A 19558-nucleotide genomic window follows, 5' to 3' on the forward strand; every position below is an offset into this window, starting at 1 on the left:
AACTCATTAAAGTTATAGCGAACGTAGCGGACAGTTTTACAATTATTATTGAATACAGAGATATAAATTATGTATCTTGTGTTTCCATTTAAGTAGTTTTAATCTCGAAGCAAATACTGTGAAGAACAGAAAATTAATGTTTCTTCTGGTATACTCGCTCTCGCAAATAGTCCGCAAAATTGCACCGATTGTGCGCATAATATGCTAGTAGTGAAATAAGAAATAGGTTGTATTCCTAGATTATCCAAAACCAGAAATTCTTATGCTGAGTTTGACAAATACGAGTATTCGCAATACAGCACTCGTGTCCGACTATCTGCTTACGTAAACAACGTACACTTTATTGAAAAAGGTATTGTGGGATGAAAGGTACGATAACGCTAACAAAAGAAGATTTTTTGGAACAGAACAGCTGATTAAGGAAGAATATTTGTTCAGAAAACAATTATATTGTTGTAGGACAGGCGTTTATTTATTAGACTTTTAGTAATGAATTTATTAGTAGGTACCGCACTGTCATTTGTCCATACTTGGGAGTCGTTATGGGTGTTCAGAAGCCAGAAAGTCTGACAACCAGTCTAACCAAGTGGTATTGGGTTGCCCGGGTAACTGGGTTCAGGAGGTCGGATAGGCAGTCGATCCTTGTAAAACACTGATAGGTGCTCAGCTGCATACTGGATCCCGATACCAATAGCACGACGCGTGGAATGGAATTATTTGTCCTCTTTGCTACACCAACTTTCACACTGACCTAATGTCTTTCTACATAGATACATTATATTATGGAGGCCAGGATTAGCGCCAATATTGGAGCCAACGTCATAAAGATTAGACCATCAATCTTTTAGATAAACTCATCAATTTGAACTGTGACCCACACGCCATTTTTGGAATACCTCAAGACCCTAATGTGCCTAAATTAAATTTTGCTAACTATAGGTCGGGTTCCAAAGTTACACTTCTTGTTAGAAAACTGGGTCACAAGTTTATGACCCGTTGAAAATAGTTGGTTTTCTTTGGGTATAGTTAGAATTTGTGTTAATGCTGATTTAGTTTGAATTGAGTAACGAGGGGTGAGTTCTATGCCTCAATTTATTAATGGGCCATAAACTGACGAATGGGTCTTTCTCTGGATACTTTAGTATGGTAATAGTGAGTAATTATGCGAGACATACACTTAAGTACCTACATCGTAAAGCTGATTGAGTCTTTGTTTAACATTTACAAAAATTAAAAAGTTTTGCCTAAGATTATGATTGCAAGGTTTATGTTTTAAAGTTCACAGATGGTATAATCTTAATTCTGAATGAATAAAGACGTACATTTCCCGTTTACGGTAAGTTCTCCCAGAACGTAAGTAAAATCTCAGGGAACTCGTCATAAATAAATTTATCCTAGACAATCTTTAAGAAATTTTCTTTCTTTCTTTTCAGACTTAAATATTACAGTAAATTGAAGAGGGTTTAAGGTCGTGCGCCCTTGACCTTTGCACTCTTATGAAGATCATTTATCTTGGGCCCAGTTATATTGTTACTAGAATAATCTTTTCGTATCTAAATAGAGTGGCATTAATTCAATGTATTCCCATTAATAGTTGACAGACCTCGGCACAAAAATGCTCAGTAAAAGTCGCAAATCGTTACTTATAGTGTTGGTATTTAATGTTTGTTTATTCGTTTTGTTGGCAGCCATATTGGAATTACAGATTCAATTCAACAGAGAATATTACTGATTGAAGATAAATAGGCTTAGTTAGGTATGGAAAACAATATGTATGTATCTCTGTCAAGATTATTACCTAAATTTTTACTAGTATTATAAAATGCGAAAATAACTCTGTCTGTCTGTCGCACATTCACTCCGAAACTGATTTTAAATGTGTACTTACATGGATAGTCTACATAGATAAGATGACCTGAGAAAGGACATAGGCTAGGGAGATAAAATATTGATTGCTGTTCGTGAGCCAAAAAATCTAGCGATCCCAAAAATCTAGCCCAACCATAGCCTTGATTACAAAAAAAAATACATCGTTGATTGATCACACAACGTGCAAAAACTAAAACTTTGCACCAATATTAGCGAAGTTTGTCGTTTGTTGTCCATAAGTGACGTCAAAGAAATAAGAGTATAGAATTTGTAGTTTACTTTCACTTTTATATATTGGATACTGCTGTAGCATCGTTCAGCTAATTCCTTATAAAATTTCATATCATCACACAAACCCACGCAAGTAACATTATTAACGATAACAAGAACAAAACAAAAATATACAAGACAAAAAAGAAAAATCTTATTCTAATATTAAACATACTCATATCTTTTCCTTAACACAGACTGCTCTCAGCTCACCCACACACTGCAGACTAAAAAGTCGGCTAACAGTCGACGTAATGGTTGTCAAAAACGTATTTTTAAAGAAAATCTTGATTCCAGCTAAAGCGGGTCTGCTACCGGCTTGATCTTTGTAATGTGCCTACCTTTGTACGTGATTTATGAGCCCCCAACTATCATCATCATCTCCCGAGCCTTTTCCCAACTATGTTAGGGTTGGCTTCCAGTCTAACCAGGATGCAGCTGAGTACCAGTGTTTTTCAAGGAGCGACTGCATATCTGACCTCCTCAACCAAGTTACCCGGGCAACCCCTTGGTAAGACTGGTGTCAGACTTACTGGCTTCTGACTTCACGCAACGACTGCCAAAGATGTTCAATGAGCCCCCCAACTATCGGCCGACTAAAAGTTTGTAGTGTGCATTTTAGGAAACATATCTTTTCCCTAAACATACAGGTTGCTCTCTACAGCTCGGAGGTACAATTAAATAATGAAGCGAGGAATCATATCGTGTTCCTAACGTAATTAGGGAAACAGACTCGCTAATGTTGAGACGATGTTAATTATGATGACGCAAGCAGAAGCTTTGGTATGTTTTTATTTAAATTCTCGTGTTTCTAAATTAAGATGTTATGATAATCTTACAAATTAGATCTAAGATTACCTACTTAAAATTAAAATAGTATAGCTACTAGCTGCCACCCACGGTTTCGTCCCGAGGGAACTTCTTCTAGTACATGGATAAAAAGTAGCCTATACGTTATTCTGATATTAAAGCTATATTATAGCCAAGTTTTATCACAATCCATAAGTCAGTTTTTGCGTGTAAGAGGTTCAAACGCCCATACGTCGTTACATGTAGTGGGATTGAAGTAGTATATTATGTTTTTCACGGAAAACAAAGAAAGGGTTTTTTAATGAAATAATTATCATGATCTTCTCTTATTTCCTTTAAAACAAAGAAAAAGACAATCTGCTTAAACGTCATAACAAGATTCTTGCTTTACTTAATATGATAATATTCAACCAGCCTTTGTTTTTGACGTTAACTAAAGCTTACAAAAGTTAGTAAAAAGGCTCCGTTGAAATGCTTTACAAAACTAAGATGAATTTGACTCGGAGCTTTAAGGTTTAAAACAATAGCTTCAGGTACAGGCCTGTCAGATTCAAGGGTTAAGAATAAAGAGTTGGAAAGCTTTGAATGTTAGGGGTAAACTGTCTGTGCCAGACTTTTACAAAATTGTAAATAACACTTGTAATTTAATTCCAATGACAAAATTCTAGCCGTTTTCCCGCGGTTTTCACTACTGTCCTTACCATGACAAAATATAGCCTGTGATACTCGGGAAGAGTATAGATTTCCAACTGTTACAGCCTTTTTATCGTCCCACTGCTGGGCACAGGATTGAGCGTTAAGCGCCATGCTTGCTCAGTGCAACATTGCAAGCAATGATTTCCAACAGTGAAACAATTTTTAAAATGGGTGAAGTAGTTTTTAGTTTACCCATTAGGTACTAAGAAACAAACAAAATATATTTTTTTCCTGTTTACAATATTAATTTATTAAAAACACTTGATAACAATTTAACTGCAATGACAAAACATGATGCAATTATATTGGGCAAAGTGGTGAAATAGGGAACCCCTAGATATATTGGCGTGCGGTATTAAAGTATAAAATGTGCTCCAGAACCGTTCTTACTCAGTAGTGTACAAACAGTATCGGCAACATGTTGTGTGGTTTTATCTTCGCTTCTCTGCTTATCTCGGCCATGGGCTCTCCCGGTAAGAACCTACCTACTTATTATCAAATATTTTTTGTCATAATAATAGACGGCCCTTATCTTATATTTTTGTTGTATTATTGTTTTCATTTATAAACTTCGTATGTCCATACATAATCTCGCTAAAGCGTTGCAGTACAATTTGGCGATGTGTGTTTTGCGTGCTCTTTAACATTTACTTACTATTATTTGTTTACATATAACCATCTCATATTTTTACACCTTATTTTAAAGCGGTGTAACTTTCCAAAAATCCTGATCTTGCTCTAGTTTCTAAAACAGTAACTTTTAATTCTTCTATTACAGGAGTTCAAGCTAAAGAAAACGAAGAACTACCATCATCTCCTAATAGCAACCTTGGCGTAATACTTGGAGCATTAACAGTACAAAGAAACAATAGATTAATCACTGGTCCCAACGATAAAAACGTGTATGGATCCATAGTTACAATGGATAACACATTTGATGCTGCTAATCCTTCAAAGAGACGAAGCCTTACTGCTATTGCACCGGGCGGTCCTCGACAAGATGGTCTTGCCTTTACATGGTTTGGAGACGATCTTCATAATATCCCACAGACAGGAAACAACGGAGTTTTCATTGGTGCGGTCACAGTCCAAGATGGCAATACGTATACCGGTGACTTTGGTGGGACAAACCAGTTCGGATCGGTTGTTGAACAATCAGGCAATGTTTTCTATGGGACTCCCTCAAATGGTAATGTTCACTTTGGAGCCGTCACTGTTCAAAGGAATAACCATTTTAGTACTAGTCCTGGCAGTAAGAATTACTTTGGATCGCGTGTTGTTCAACGAGATAATGTTTTTAAAATTAATGAAGAATCAAATGAGGAAGAGCAGTAAACTTGAGAGGAGACAAAGAGATTGAGAGAAGAGAAGAAGATTAAATTGAGAGGAAGAGAGAAGAGGAAATGATAGTAATATAGTAGTAAAGACTGTAGTTTACATCATCTTTGATTTCATTGTGTATATTTGTTCAGTTAGATAAATCATTTTTTTACTACAACAACAATTGTTTTTTATTTTTATTTGCCGGGTCCGGATATCCCTATTACTAACTATTACTTATAGTAACCTGTGCTATTACGTATATTTAACAAGTAAATTGTTCACCTTCAAGGGTTAACGACTAAACTGATAAGAGATAAATGATGATGATGATGATGAAGATAGTGTCCCATAAATACATTTGAACACATTTGAACCCAAAAGTGATCTATTATTAGTTTAAAAATGGATATTGACTTTACACACTCGCAACAATTTAATAGGTTACAGACATAAGCAAGCACAACCAAAGGCTGAAGATAGTTCAAAATAATTTCACACGAGTTTTGAAACAGCTAAGTTACATTGTGTGTAATGTCTTAAATCTCTCTCAAGTTGTTCTAGCTAGACCAACGAAGAAGGAAAGACAGCGGAGATGCCTTAAAAAAGGTAGAGCAGGCCCCTTTTTGTAGGTCAAGTAATATACGGTAGGCGTGAATAGTTACTAGAACGAAGTGTTTGGGTTCCTTGGCAACTCATGATCAATCTATCCAAGATTGGTCTTGATTTTATTTTGGAAAAAGTGGGTGGGTTCGTATAAAAGCGTAGCTAACGTTCCTTGTCCCCTGAACACGTGCATTTTGGCGCGCTACATTCTTAGGAGATATTGCATTATGTCATCTCCGCTACTCATTTCGTTCTCAATGTTCCAGACTTGAACACAATACTGAGTACATAAAGGCCTAACTATAGAACTTTAGCTCTCAAATTAGGTACAAATGGGCCGTTTGGAATATATTGGCCACATTAAGCTTCGCTTCGTCTGCTCTGTTCAGAATTTAGATTTTAGTTTAAGTTCGGTTTGGTGAAATGTAGGTAAGTAGTAACTTTAGAATTAGGTCAAAATTAAAACTTCTAATTTAAATCATGTGCTGGCTTTAAACATCAAAGTACCTTTTAGTCGAACAATCTAAAGTATTTGGACACTATACTAGCAATGAAGATAAATTCATGTTTCATTTTATTCAAATTAGCTTAACCTATATCCACTAATATGGTAATCATCTGCCTAGCCTTTTCCCAACTGTGTTGGGATCAGCTTCGAGCCTAACCAGATGCAGCTGACTACCAGTGTTTTACAAGGAATGACTGCCTCAGTGACCTCCTCAACCCACTGATACCCGGGAAATTGCATACCCCTTGGTAAGACCGTGCTATCCAAAAATCAAATAATCTTCCTTCTTGCGTAATTTTGTTTTAATATTAATCAAGTTTCCCAGAAAAGTACCTGTACAAAAAAATCTAATATACATATAATCACATACATACAAATTACGTTTTTAATATTACATCAATCTCATTTCAATGTTTGATTTGTTGTCACTAAGAGGCTAAAAGACTGAACCGAATTCTATTATACATACATAATGTATTGTAATGTACTCCAGCCTAATAGAATATGTAATGGGTAAAGTGGGTTTGATCATTACTATCATGGCGACTATTCTTAGGATAGATCGATAGATCAATGTGTAATTTGTGTTGGTTCACTGTTATTTTAATTATAAGAATACATTTTAATACAAGAATCGATATGACACGCAAGTGAAAACTAGTCCTAAAGTAACTAGCCGTCTTCCCGCGGTTTCACCCGCGTCTTGAGGTAACTTCTTCCCGTATCCGTACAAAATACATAAAGGCTAAGTTACTTGGGAATAGTCTATCTTCCCAACAGTGAAAGATATTTTCAGAGCTCTAAGGCGTCGTCCTAATTGGCAGCGATCGCGCGATGGCGCGATGCGTTCTCGTCGTGCGATGAGTTCAAACATACAGATTTCATCAGAGTGTCCTATTTGAACCTCGCAAGTAATCGTGCGAGCACATGAAATGCTTAATATTGATCGTGCGATGCGTTTGATCGTGCGACCAATCAAAGCAACAGATCTCTTTTGAGTGTCCTAATTGGTTACATACGTACGCGATGCGTCGACGCGCGAGGGGCGCGGGACGAAAGGGGCAAGGGCCAACACCAGTGACACACAGTAGGTACTCGGCTCGCTCGCGGCCGGACGCCATTTTGTGTTTTCATTCTTCGTGTAAAGCGTTTTCGTTTCGTTTCACCGCGCAGATTCCTGGATCTATAAAGTATTTTGCGTCGTCTACGTTTCCTTTTTTCAATGTCATTTGCAATTTTTAAAGCAATATTGCCCGACAGCAAAAACTGTGCATCTCTATAAAGAGCCATCGTGAAAGTGGCGTAAGCGCGACGGAGCGACGGCATCGCACGATAGACATCGCGCGATCTATTAGGACACCTGTTAGGTCATCGTACGACCACTTTGATCGTGCGATAAAAAACGCATCGCGCCATCGTGTGATCGCTGCCAATTAGGACGACGCCTAAGGGTATAAACGAAGAATAAAAATTACGACGTTAGTGAAATCATGGAAAACAGCTAGCATTAAAATAAATAAGCATATACATATTTTGAAACCACTGCTGGAATCTAGAATAATACCTACAATCATTCCTTTCTATACTTATCAAAAATTTATCGGACTTGCCAAATCAGAAAACGTAGCCAATTTTGTCAATTTTCGAGACATCTTTTTACGTCTCAACAAATATTCAAGAAATTGAAAAGAAGTCGTTGAAAGTTTTCTCAATTTGATGTCGAGATCTAATGGATGGATTTGAAAGAAGTTTTGGAATATATAAAATCATTTCGATTTTATTTGTTCTGGGCGATGTAGGTTCTGGACTGTTTGGTTATAAGTACATATACTTTTTTATGGTAAGTCAAATTGACCCCTGCTGTGGCCGCAGCGTGAGCGAGTGTCAGACTCTTACCTACTGACTAAAATCCACCATGTTCCTTCTTAAGCCCTGAACCATGGCCGCGGTAACTCTTCAACAATCCCCGTAGAAGTTACTTTACCTAATCTAGTTCTACGCTCAGCACAATCAGTTATATTATAGTCTTTAAGATATGCCTGATGCAGGAGTAAGGGGATAACTCAAGCAGAAGACAGAACATAAATCTATCGTTGCCAGCCTTTCAGTTAAATGACCTCATTTATTATATTTATCAGCTGGTGCCTGTGGGCTTACTGGCATCTAAGGACTTTTTATATTTAGCGTAATTTTTTATGTAAGTAGTTTCTTAGTTAAATCCAAAATACTTTTTAGAAGAGCTCCTTAAGCACCTATTTTTAGCCTTAAACCGTCTTACCACAAAAACTTTTAAACGTCAGTTTAAGACTTGTCTAAATAAATGTCAGACTATGACGTTGGCATATGGTTCATTTTGCAGCCACAACTTTTTTAGACAAGTGTAAAACAGACGTTTAAGTTTTTGTAGTAAGGCCAAAATATGCCAAAGCACATCCTAAATTTTAACGCATACCTATTAAAAGTAGCTTGAAGATCATTTCAGTATTTCATTTATCAGATGATTGTCATCAACAGTGGCAGTCCCCACTGGTGATTTGAATTGCCCATACTCACCATGAATTGCATCTCCACAGGTATCTGTGGAGATCATAGGGGGAGGCCTATGTTCAGCAGTGGACGTCCCATGGCTGAGATGATGATGATGATACTCACCACGCTGGGCATTTTAATGACAGACATTGAGGACAAAAATATCTCAAAACCAATACCTCAAGAGCCTTAAAAACCACCTCAGCAAGGAAAATAACTATTCCATAATCCACCTAAGTTAGTAATCATACAAGCAATTATCCTTCCTACGGAAATGTGGAACATTAGTCAAGCCATACCGTTAACACTCCAATTGCTTTATTGCTTCGACACGAGTTGGGATGAAGGTAGAAATATGGAAATATGCTTACTAACCTAGATATTGGAAACGAGACGCCTAATTTATTAGCATATTGTTAAAGGTACAGTATTTGAACACGATTTTATGTAATTAGAGGGTATTTGAGACTGTCTGAAGATATTTAAATATATTTTTTTTAATTTAATGGAGTTATAATATCACATCTGATTAGCTGTTCTCCTTGGTACTCGGTACAAAAAATCGGTAGAATATAAAATGGGTTCAGTCATTTTGGCGTGAAAACGCGAAACAGACAGATACTTTCACATTTATAATATACAGCTATACAACAGCTAGTTTGAGCCATTATGGAACACCGTAATGTTTCTGTAAAATAATTATTTGGAAAAGGCGAAAAGCAGTAACAGAAGCCAAAGACAGTTAAATTTTATCATCCGCAAATAAAATCGGGTAGACTTACCCGAGGTTCATAAAAAAGTAAAAAGGTATAAATCTCATTGAAGCTTTTAGGAGGTAGGCAGTTTTCTCGCGAACATTAATCTCTTTTCTTCCAATAAATAAAGTAATTTCAACAAAAAACCCATAACGAGGTACCGAATGTCATGTATTTTGAAGCTGCGAGAGATTTTAGCAAAATTTTCCGTTGAAGAGCTCAGAAACTGGGTTAATTTGCTTCAGGAAATTGCTCCGAACGCATAACTCGAATTTGCACTGATGTGAACTTTTTTACATCATATAAAATATTCTGTGGAACAAATATAGGTCGCTCCATGTGAAACTCCCAGCTAGATGAAAATTATGATAATGAAGTCATATGGTTTCATCACCAAGAAAAATATCCCCCTTACCATATCTACATCTCTGTTTATTTAGACTCAAAAGCTACTGCACAAATTACCATGTACTTTTCACTTACAGAAAGAAATATTCATGAGGCTTATGTATAATTATAACTCATATCCATCTCAAGAACTCCTGGTCCCAATTTGAAACACAAACGTATTCGTACAATCACATACATATTCAAATGTTGAATCCCTATCTATACTCAATACATCCCAGCAAACCTAACTACCGAATCGCCAATACTAATAGCATTTACCAGCTTTACCCCTCAAAGGGTAAGTTCAAAGGTAATAAATAAATAGTTACCCGGATCTCCTCGTGGATTACCTATCTGTTACCCAAAAGCTGTTGATTAGAGGCCACGTAACTACGAATAGTTTGTGAATCTACGAACCGTTCTGGCCCTTTTCTGACCCAACATTTACTTAATATTTATTTTTGCGATCTCAATCGGGAATAGTTTTTAATTTATTGGGCTAGTTTTGGAAGTCTTCGATTTATTACCTAGGTATTGAAACTTCGGCTCGTAACTTTAGCTACGTAAACTTAAAAATGCGTAGGAATAAACTATTATAATTAATAGCGTCAATATTTTCACTTATATGTACATAAAAACAATATAAGTACAATAAAAATGCTAATCCATATTTCATATTAGAAAACTGAAGAGTTTGTTTAATAACTGAAGCGATTTCAAAAAGATTTCAGTAAGTATAAGATAGCCCATTTATCGAGAAAGGTTAAGTGTAGAGCACTATTTATCCGGGAGCGCGAATTTGTTTCTACAGGATGCGAGTAAAACCGCTCACAGATGCTATTTTTATAAAAAAAATCATATTTTCTTTATTATAAGCATAACCTCTAAATAACAACAAGAACTTAACAACCACTTCACTTTACGAAGCATACTTAATCAACCTAATCTATCTATAATTAAAGAACATTTTACAACTTCTATTCTATTCAACTTCTATTCCTTTCAGTTCAATGGTACATATGTTACGAGAGCTTTGTCCTACTAAACGGAACACAGCAGTTCGTTGACCCCAATATTTTGGCAAGAAACGTGCCAAGTTTGCCGACGAGGCAATAAAAAATATTTGATGTACACAGACTGGAATATAGATGGATACTCGTGTTAGAAAGATATGGATTGGAAGACGGTATTGTCAAGGTTTTCTTGGTGCCTTATGCGTACTAATATTATAAATACGAAAGTAACTCAGTCTGTCTGTCTTTCTGTCTGTCTGTTACGCCTAAACCACTGCACAGATTTTACTAAAATTTGGTACAGAGATAAACTTGACCTTGAGAAAGAACATAGGATAGTTTTTATCCCGGACTTTTGAAGAATTCTCTTGGAAACGCGATATAACCGAAATCTATATCTATATTGTGAACGACACACCCGGTATTAACTGAGACTTAAAATCACAGGCCACCCCGAAACATTACTTCATTGATAAGAGTCACTCTAATTTGGCAATTAATAATTATTTAATTTTTATAATTGATATTGATAAGGTCACTGCTGGCGAGTTTATCTCGCTTAAGGTCATTTTTTATTTTTATTTTATCTCTAAATAAAATTATATTTCTAAATAAAATTAATATATTCATGGCTCCAAAGATTTAGCAGTAAAATTCTGGTTTTAAAATCTGCAATCAGACAGAATTTTATGTCGGTAACCTATATTGTTTTATAGCTTCAATTCCATTTTACAAGCTCCTAAAAACTAGGGTAAATATATTAAAAGCAATTTTACAACGAAAATTAATAAAAAGGCTCGTTATTTTGCGTACTGAAAATTTATTATAAAACGTGAAACGCAAAGCCTGAAAACAGCTTGATTAGAACAGAGAGCTAAATTAATTACATCTAGGTTACATTTTTCAAAAAATCTTTATTAAAAATACTGCCCTATTTTTTGGCTGAAAAACATCGTCACAGACGCAAGAAATAATCAGTATTGCAAGCAGAACTTAAATAAAAAAAACTAAGTACATAAAACCTTTAAATTTTTAATTACTCTTTTTCCCTCAGAATTTGATCAATTGTACTAAAAGTCTTTATTTTACGTTACCCGTTGTATAATATTACTAACCGTTTTCCCGCGGTTTCACCCGCGTCCCGTCCCATGGGAGCTACTGCCCGCACCGGGATAAAATATAGCCTATGTTACTCGCAGATAATATAGCTTTCTAATGGTGAAAAAATATTTAAAATCGGTCCAGTAGTTTTTGAGTATATCCATTACAACCAAACAAACAAACAAACAAAGTTTTCCTCTTTATAATATTAGTATAGACAACGTTATACGGCCATCCTAAGCAGCCAATATCAATAGAATCACCAAACAGTAACACTGTATTTTGTATGCAAAATACCACATAGCGCTGGCAAGGAAAATACAGCAAACTTACGACAGTTTACTTGGAACAATATAGAGCTACACGTACTTCTTAACTAACGTTCAAAACTTTTGCGGAATACGAAAACTATTGTTAATGTACAGTCAACTTCAAGTCAGTGGTAACAGTTTTATAGGAAAATCGTACTTATTACTATTGAGTTAAGGTGCATGACAGTTACCACTGATGTGCAGTCTACCGTACTATGTGGCTTCTGTTGGGGACTTTGTCTGCGTGGAATTCAAAATGGCGTCCGTATTTTAGGATTCTTTTGTCATCGAGTGAGATGTAGGCTTAGTTACCTAATACGCCGTTAGTGTCAGAGTTTTCTTAAATCTGTACGACGGGCTCTGATGTGGAAAAATTCATGTTGGGAGTTAAATTGGGGTTAAAAATATGCTTAAAAAACCATGTCGCAAAGTACGTTTTTACAAAAGATTATTTAAGTCCTTCCACATGGGTAAATGAAGAGTTATTGCTGATGACCCAATTACATTGAATACAGGAATCTACATTAAATTCTACCAAAATATAAAAAAGGAAAATCATCAAAATATTGTATTTCTTAAAGAAAAAACACAAGGCAGTTTACAAATGCGATGTCGTTTTTGATATCAAATAACCAGTTCCTGTAATTCATGAGTCAAGATTTATTAGCTTAATTTGTTTCATGAACAACGAAGGAAATAATTCAAAACTTCGATAACAAGGAAGTTTCTGTAATGCCCATTTATTGCTGTAAAGGAACGATCATTTTGTAACACTATAAATAAATATTGTGGCTTATCATTTAAGTTTTGTATGGAACATAATTAGCATTATGCTCAAATCTTTCTTACTTCATCATCTGTCTAGCCTTTTCCCAACTATGTTAGGGTCGGCTTTCAGTCTTACTCAGTTACGCGGTCAACCTAATACCCCTTCGTAAGACTAGTTGTCAAACTTACTGGCTTCTGACTAACACAACATCTTCTGATATAGTATAAAAATAGACAAAATAAGACACATTCCTATTAATTTTAACATAATATACCAACTATCTGTGACATATAACAACACCCACGGGAAATGACAACGCTAATTTGCGTGAAACGGAACGACACCAGTCGCGGGAATAGTGTAGGTAATAACTGTTAGAACATTCGCTTTTTAGCTTAGATATGTGTGACGTAAAATATGTACCTACTTTTTAAAATTACGTTGAAAGCTGGTATTCTCGAATAGATTCTAATTTTTAGGGTTCCGTAGCCAAAATGGCAAAAACGGAACCCTTATAGTTTCGTCATGTCCGTCTGTCCGTCTGTCCGTCTGTCCGTCTGTCACAGCCGATTTACTCGGAAACTATAAGTACTACAGTGATGAAATTTGATGGGAATATGTGTTGTATGAACCGCTACAAAAATATGACACTAAATAGTAAAAAAAAGAATTGGGGGTGGGGCCCCCCATACATGTAACTGAGGGATGAATTTTTTTTTTTCGATGTACATACCCGTGTGGGGTATCAATGGAAAGGTCTTTTAAAATGATATAAAGTTTTCTAAAAAACATTTTTCTTAAAGTGAACGGTTTTTGAGATATCAGCTCTCAAAGTCGTAAAAAGTATGTCCCCCCCCCCTCTATTTTTATAACTACGGGGTATAAAATTCTAAAAAAAATAGAGGTGATGCATGCTAATTAACTCTTTCAACGATTTTTGATTTGATCAAAGTATCTCTTATAGTTTTTGAGATAGGTTGATTTAACTGTAATTTACGGAACCCTTCGTGCACGAGTCCGACTCGCACTTGGCCGGTTTTTTTTTTATAATATTACGTCTAAGAACTTTTCAGAAAAGAAGAAATTAGTTTTTGCCTTCAGAGCATAAAAAATAGACAAAATAAGACACATTCCTGTTAATTCCAACATAATATCCCAACCATCTGTGACATTAACAACACCCGCGAGAAATGACGACGTTAATTTGCGTGGAACGGAACGCCACCAGTCGCGGGAATAGTGTAATAACTAATGTCCGACCGAACTTTCGGTTTCGGTTTCGGCCGAGTTTCGGCCAAAAATCAAGTTTCGGCTGCAGTTTCGGTTTCGGCCAAAATCGGCCGAAACTTTTGCCGAAACCGAAACTTATCTCGCAAGGTCACGCACATTCGCCTAACTTCTTTTCCGCGGCAAAGCTGTGTCGTAAGCCGTTCGGCTCTGTTCGGAAATCATCGTGTGCCATTCGGATAGCTCCGTAGTAATGCAATAAAACTTAGTCAGTGCGTGTGCGTCCGACGGAAACATTATTTGGAGGTTATGTTATGATGGAACTGATAACATGTAAGTTTTTGTTTTGTTTCTGTACTTGAATGATTTATATAGTTAATTAAATATTGAGTCAATAACTGTTTTGTTGTTATTAACAAATGAAGTCACATGTAAAAAAGAAATTGTAAGTAAATAAAAAATGTGAAGTGTTTAATTTCATAAATTACGTTTTATAGGTAATCTTATTCGAGATTTGTTATTCATTCCGATGACCTATTGTCCGATTGTTATTATTACGGTTTAATTTTTAATTGTTTCAAAGTAAAATGTCACAACGAGAAAAAAAGTCCGATTTGTCAGTACTTTGATAAAAGTATCAGTGATACATCAAAAGCTGTTTGCAAGATATGTAACAAGTGCTATTCATTAGGAAGCCACGAAGCAAAAAAACAAACATCATATGGACTGAAGTTGCATTTATCAAAATTTCGTGACCAGGAATACAGGCAAGTAAAAAAATGTATCTCAGAATTGAATGATTTCAAAAGTGAAGCAAAATTGAAGCGAACAGACTCGAGTGCATCGTTGAAATCGAGCGCAGATCAGTCAACTCTTGTTCAGACAACTATCTTAAGTTTGACTTCTAAACCTAAAGTTGCACTATGGCCTGATGATCATGGATCAAGGATTGACAAAACTATAATATTTACTAAAAGATTTTTTAATATTGTATTAAATAAATGATTACAATACCTACAACAAACTGAATTAATATACTGTGTTTCCACTTCATGCCCTAATTAATGCAAAATAATGGTAAAAAACACCAAATTTCAGTATTTTAAGAAATTTTATACTTGACCATGTGAGTTTCGGTTTCGGTTTCGGTTTCGGCCGAAACTGAAGCCACGGCCGAACATTCGGTTTCGGTTTCGGTTTCGGCCGGAAAACCAGTTTCGGTCGGACACTAGTAATAACTGTTAGAATATTCGCTTTTTAACTTAAACACGTTCGAGTGTGAAGTAAAATGTGTACGTGACTGTAGTTTATTTTACGCTGTTCAATTTTACTAGGACTTTATAAGCATGTTTCAGTATGTTAACAAATGTAGGAACATAGATAGAATATTTTGCATTGTTTAGTTTGCAATTTACGCGGTCCAAAATGAGCTACATAATATTTGAATAATAAAACGAAAATGTTACAAAGTAGAAAACATTCTACAAGCAGATAACATCATATGTTTTTACTTTTGTTGTAGGTACTTCTTAAAAAAATACTCGCTAAATAAGTGTGAATGAAATTGTAACATTTAAATGACACACCACATAATTAGTCCTGGAAATCGAAACAAGAATCAAAACAATTTTCACCCGTCCCCCCGTGACTAACAACCCATTCATTATATTATTACGAATTCTCATTTCGGCATACAAAACAAAAATAAAACACAGCCTAGTCCTATTCCCTTTAAAACTTCCACACAACTGCGATCGATCAATTAATTTTCGCCAACAAAAGCCGACCGAACAAAGCCACAGTTTTTCTTTTATATTGTAAAAACTGTTTCTGATATCCAGTGTACCAATTGTCCCACTGAACGAATGTAAGCGGCTTTTGTTGTACTAGGTACCTACATACTAGAGGTACATATCGTTTACGCAGCTCAATTCGTTAAATTGCACTGTTGAAGGTTGAAAGTTGAAAATTTAGGTACATTTTTGGATTTTTACAACATAGGTACTTACAGATAGAGTGATTTCATTTATTACTTAATTAGCAGTTTTCCCTCGGTTTCACTCTTGTCCCATAAGAACTAGTGCCCATACTGGGATAAAAAAACCAGCCTAGATGTTACTCGGGAAGAATGAAGCTTTCCGACGGTGAAAGAATTCTTCAAATCGGTTGCGTAGTTTTGGAAACTTTAGGGTACTAACAACGAAAAATAATTCCTCTTTATTTTATCAAGTATAGGTAAGAAAACTGTGACTTTTTATAAGAAAACTGTGACTGTGCCAAGATAAGAAAACTGTGATAAGAAAACTGTGACTGTGACATTACGTAGATGATGTAAGACAGATGATTATCATACTTTAATAAAAAGAATATGCGGCGTATGCCTACTCTAAATGGAAATCAGACAGCCAGTGAGATAGACTTTAACCTTGTAATAACCACATATTAGAGCTTATATAAAAGATACAATTATTTAACTACAACCGAAGAAAATGCTATAAGTACTTCCCTTTTCTCAGAAATGAAACCTTTTTGATTGTCAGTGAGACTATCATCTACTTAGCTTTTCCCAAATATGTTGGGTTCGGGTTCCAGTCTAACCGGATTCAGCTGAGTACCAGTGTTTTACAAGGAGCGACTACCTATCTGACCTCCTCAACCCGGGCAATAAAACGATATTGACATAATTATAACTTTTATGGCAACACAGAGGAGAGAAGGTTCCTTCATTAACCTAGCAATAAAGCTAAAGCACAAAGCAGTCATTGCCTTTATATTCCAAGTATTAAGTATATTAAGACATAAAGAATAATGTCTTTTGACGAAACTGCGAGATTTCCTAACGATAATAGCTAATTCTGTCTTGTACAGTTACGCAAGCAGCAATAATACAAATAATAATGGCGTCCTTGCTGATTGTCGGCTACGGCGGCTGTTCTCATATAAGGCGTTCAGGTAACTGCCCAGGACATATTAATACAGGTGTACTATTCCTTAACTCTCAAAGCCCGATGGGACGGTAATGATACGACTGCAGAGGGATCAGGCGTATGACCGGCATTTACATGCTCTCTGATACACAACTTCCAAACTCCAGGTTGCTTTGTGCAAGTACACCAGTGTTCTACAAGAAGCGACTGCCTATCTGACCTCCTCAACGGGAAACCCAATACCTCCAGGTAAGACTGGTTATCTTACTCACTGGCTTCTGACTACCCGTAATAACGGCTAAAGATGTTCAAATTGCAGTTTTGTTAAAACGATTTCGTCTCAACCCGAAATCGAACACGAGACTTCGTGCACAGCAGTCGCGATATGCTACAATTAAACCAAGGAGGTAGAAAGTATATTCAAATTATTTCTCGTGACTGTACTTACGTCTGTGTTGTAGCTACGAGTACATAATATAGGAGTAGATGTCTGTTTGTCAAGGGAACTTAGTTAAATAAATACCGGTGAAAATGTGTGTTTTAAAAGCTTTCTGTGTGAAACAAGATGTTTTGTCTGGTTAGAGACAAAGAAAGTTGTGTTAATTCTAACCAGCTCTTTTGAAATTCTACATAGTTTTATTATAACTTAAAGAATGAGTACATATATATTTATTTACAGGGTAGCCAAAGGTTAATGATAATGTTTATTTGCACTGAAAACACATCAATAACCATTATTTGTATTTCATTGTTTGTCTATCACTATTTGTACTCCAAGGCACTATCAACAGTTCAGAATAAAAATGTTCGTAAAAATGCATTCTGACAATACACATTACATACATACAGATCAAATTAACAACCTCATATTTTATTTCAGTATAGAAAACAAAACACAACGACAAAAAACAAAGATTAATGAAACAATTAACAATGCCAACGCTCCATAGCATTGCGAACAAAGGGTTGTGACCTCGACCCGTGGGTCACAGCCTGTCCAATTAGGAGTACGTCAGATGGGTACACTGGTGTTGGTCTGGTTAATGTTATAGAGGTTTATTTAGTCTGTGGCGCTTTGGGCATTGTTATTTCTGACTTGTATTGAAGTGGGATGTTTTATTTTCATAATTTATTGCAATATGGGCATCTAACCTCTTTCTGTGGAATAAATTTGGCGGTTTGACATATTTTCTACACAAAAGCTGTCAAAACTTCAATCTTATTCTTCAGATAAAAGTTATCTGGTGATTGAAAAATCAGACCTATGAGAATTTTTTTTCTTATTCTCTTTTTTAATTAATTTGTTAATTGTTGCAAATTGATTAAAAATGTAATGTCAAATAAATAGCAATCAATCAATTGGATTTTTTTTTCGCTTGAAGAGATCGCAGAAATGCAATGATGGTATTAATCAATTCAGTTATAAACATTATGAAAGAAAATAAATTGTTTAATGGGGTTAGCAGAGACAGATTACAAATATATAATTTATGATATAAAAAAATAATTAAGTATTTCGGGACCGTAGGTATGGTTTGAAATAACAGTGTTCATGTAATAATTTTCACATTTACCGTAATGAGTTCTCGGCTAACTAACGCAAATATCGTGCAGCGCTATTTAATGCATAAATTATAACAAGGCTTATAATTGCTTTGTTTCGCTATTTCGCATCGTTACGAGCTTGCTTGCTCTATTTAAAGGCACACTAATTGGAGAAAAAAAGTGGTAAGGTAAAAAGGTGTCATTTATTTAAATCTATTTCTACACTAATATAATAAAGAGGAAGATTTTTTTTGTTTGTTTGTTAAAGGCTCCAAAACTACAGAACTGATTTAAAAAATTATTTCACTGTTGGAAGTACACTCTTCTCGGGTAACACAAGCTATATTTTACCCTGGTACTGGCCGTGCGAAACCGTGAGAAAAAGTCTAGTTTATCATATATAGTAAGTACTTTTATTTCACATTGAAAAACGTTCTTTTTTTTTCAATGGGATCGATAACCAAAAAATAATACTTATTAGTTCAAAAATCGATGGTATTTTAATATAATCCATACATAATTTGACAATTGCAATAATTTGACCCAACTTTACGACAATAGGCTCGCCCCAATTAATACTTGGAACGAAAATTGCCGAAACGAGGGTGCGCTGCTTATAAAAACTCGGCTAATATCCCTTTGGGGATGACCAGGCGTGGTTTAACGTCACAAAACTTTTAGACAGCGTCAAGAATTGGACAAAAAAGAGGATTAAACGTATTTAGATAGATTAGAAACCCTCATTTGACCTACAATGAGATAGAATCGAAAAGTCAGCAAAAAGTCCCGAGTCCGGTTACCCGAGTTCCTAATTAAAAAGTCAGATTCGAAAATCGATAACGTCGTCGTCAAAAGTAAAGTTCGTTTAATGATTTACTGCGAATTTCTATAACGTATCCATCTTTTGTTTTA

The 19558-nt window shown here is 35.5% G+C and overlaps 1 protein-coding gene and 1 long non-coding RNA gene across 3 annotated transcripts in view; one reads left to right on the top strand and one right to left on the bottom strand.

Annotated features, from left to right (window-relative positions):
• The window catches only part of Mctp (Multiple C2 domain and transmembrane region protein), a 185648-nt gene that overhangs the window by 148341 nt on the left and 17749 nt on the right, over positions 1 to 19558 (bottom strand). The window lies entirely within an intron of this gene.
• Positions 3995 to 4879, top strand: LOC110381554 (uncharacterized). Its single transcript, XR_010277710.1, has 2 exons — positions 3995 to 4118; positions 4424 to 4879. It is a non-coding gene; the product is annotated as an uncharacterized LOC110381554 (long non-coding RNA).

This window comes from Helicoverpa armigera, chromosome 24 (genome assembly GCF_030705265.1).
Source record: "Helicoverpa armigera isolate CAAS_96S chromosome 24, ASM3070526v1, whole genome shotgun sequence".
Lineage (NCBI taxonomy): Eukaryota > Metazoa > Arthropoda > Insecta > Lepidoptera > Noctuidae > Helicoverpa > Helicoverpa armigera.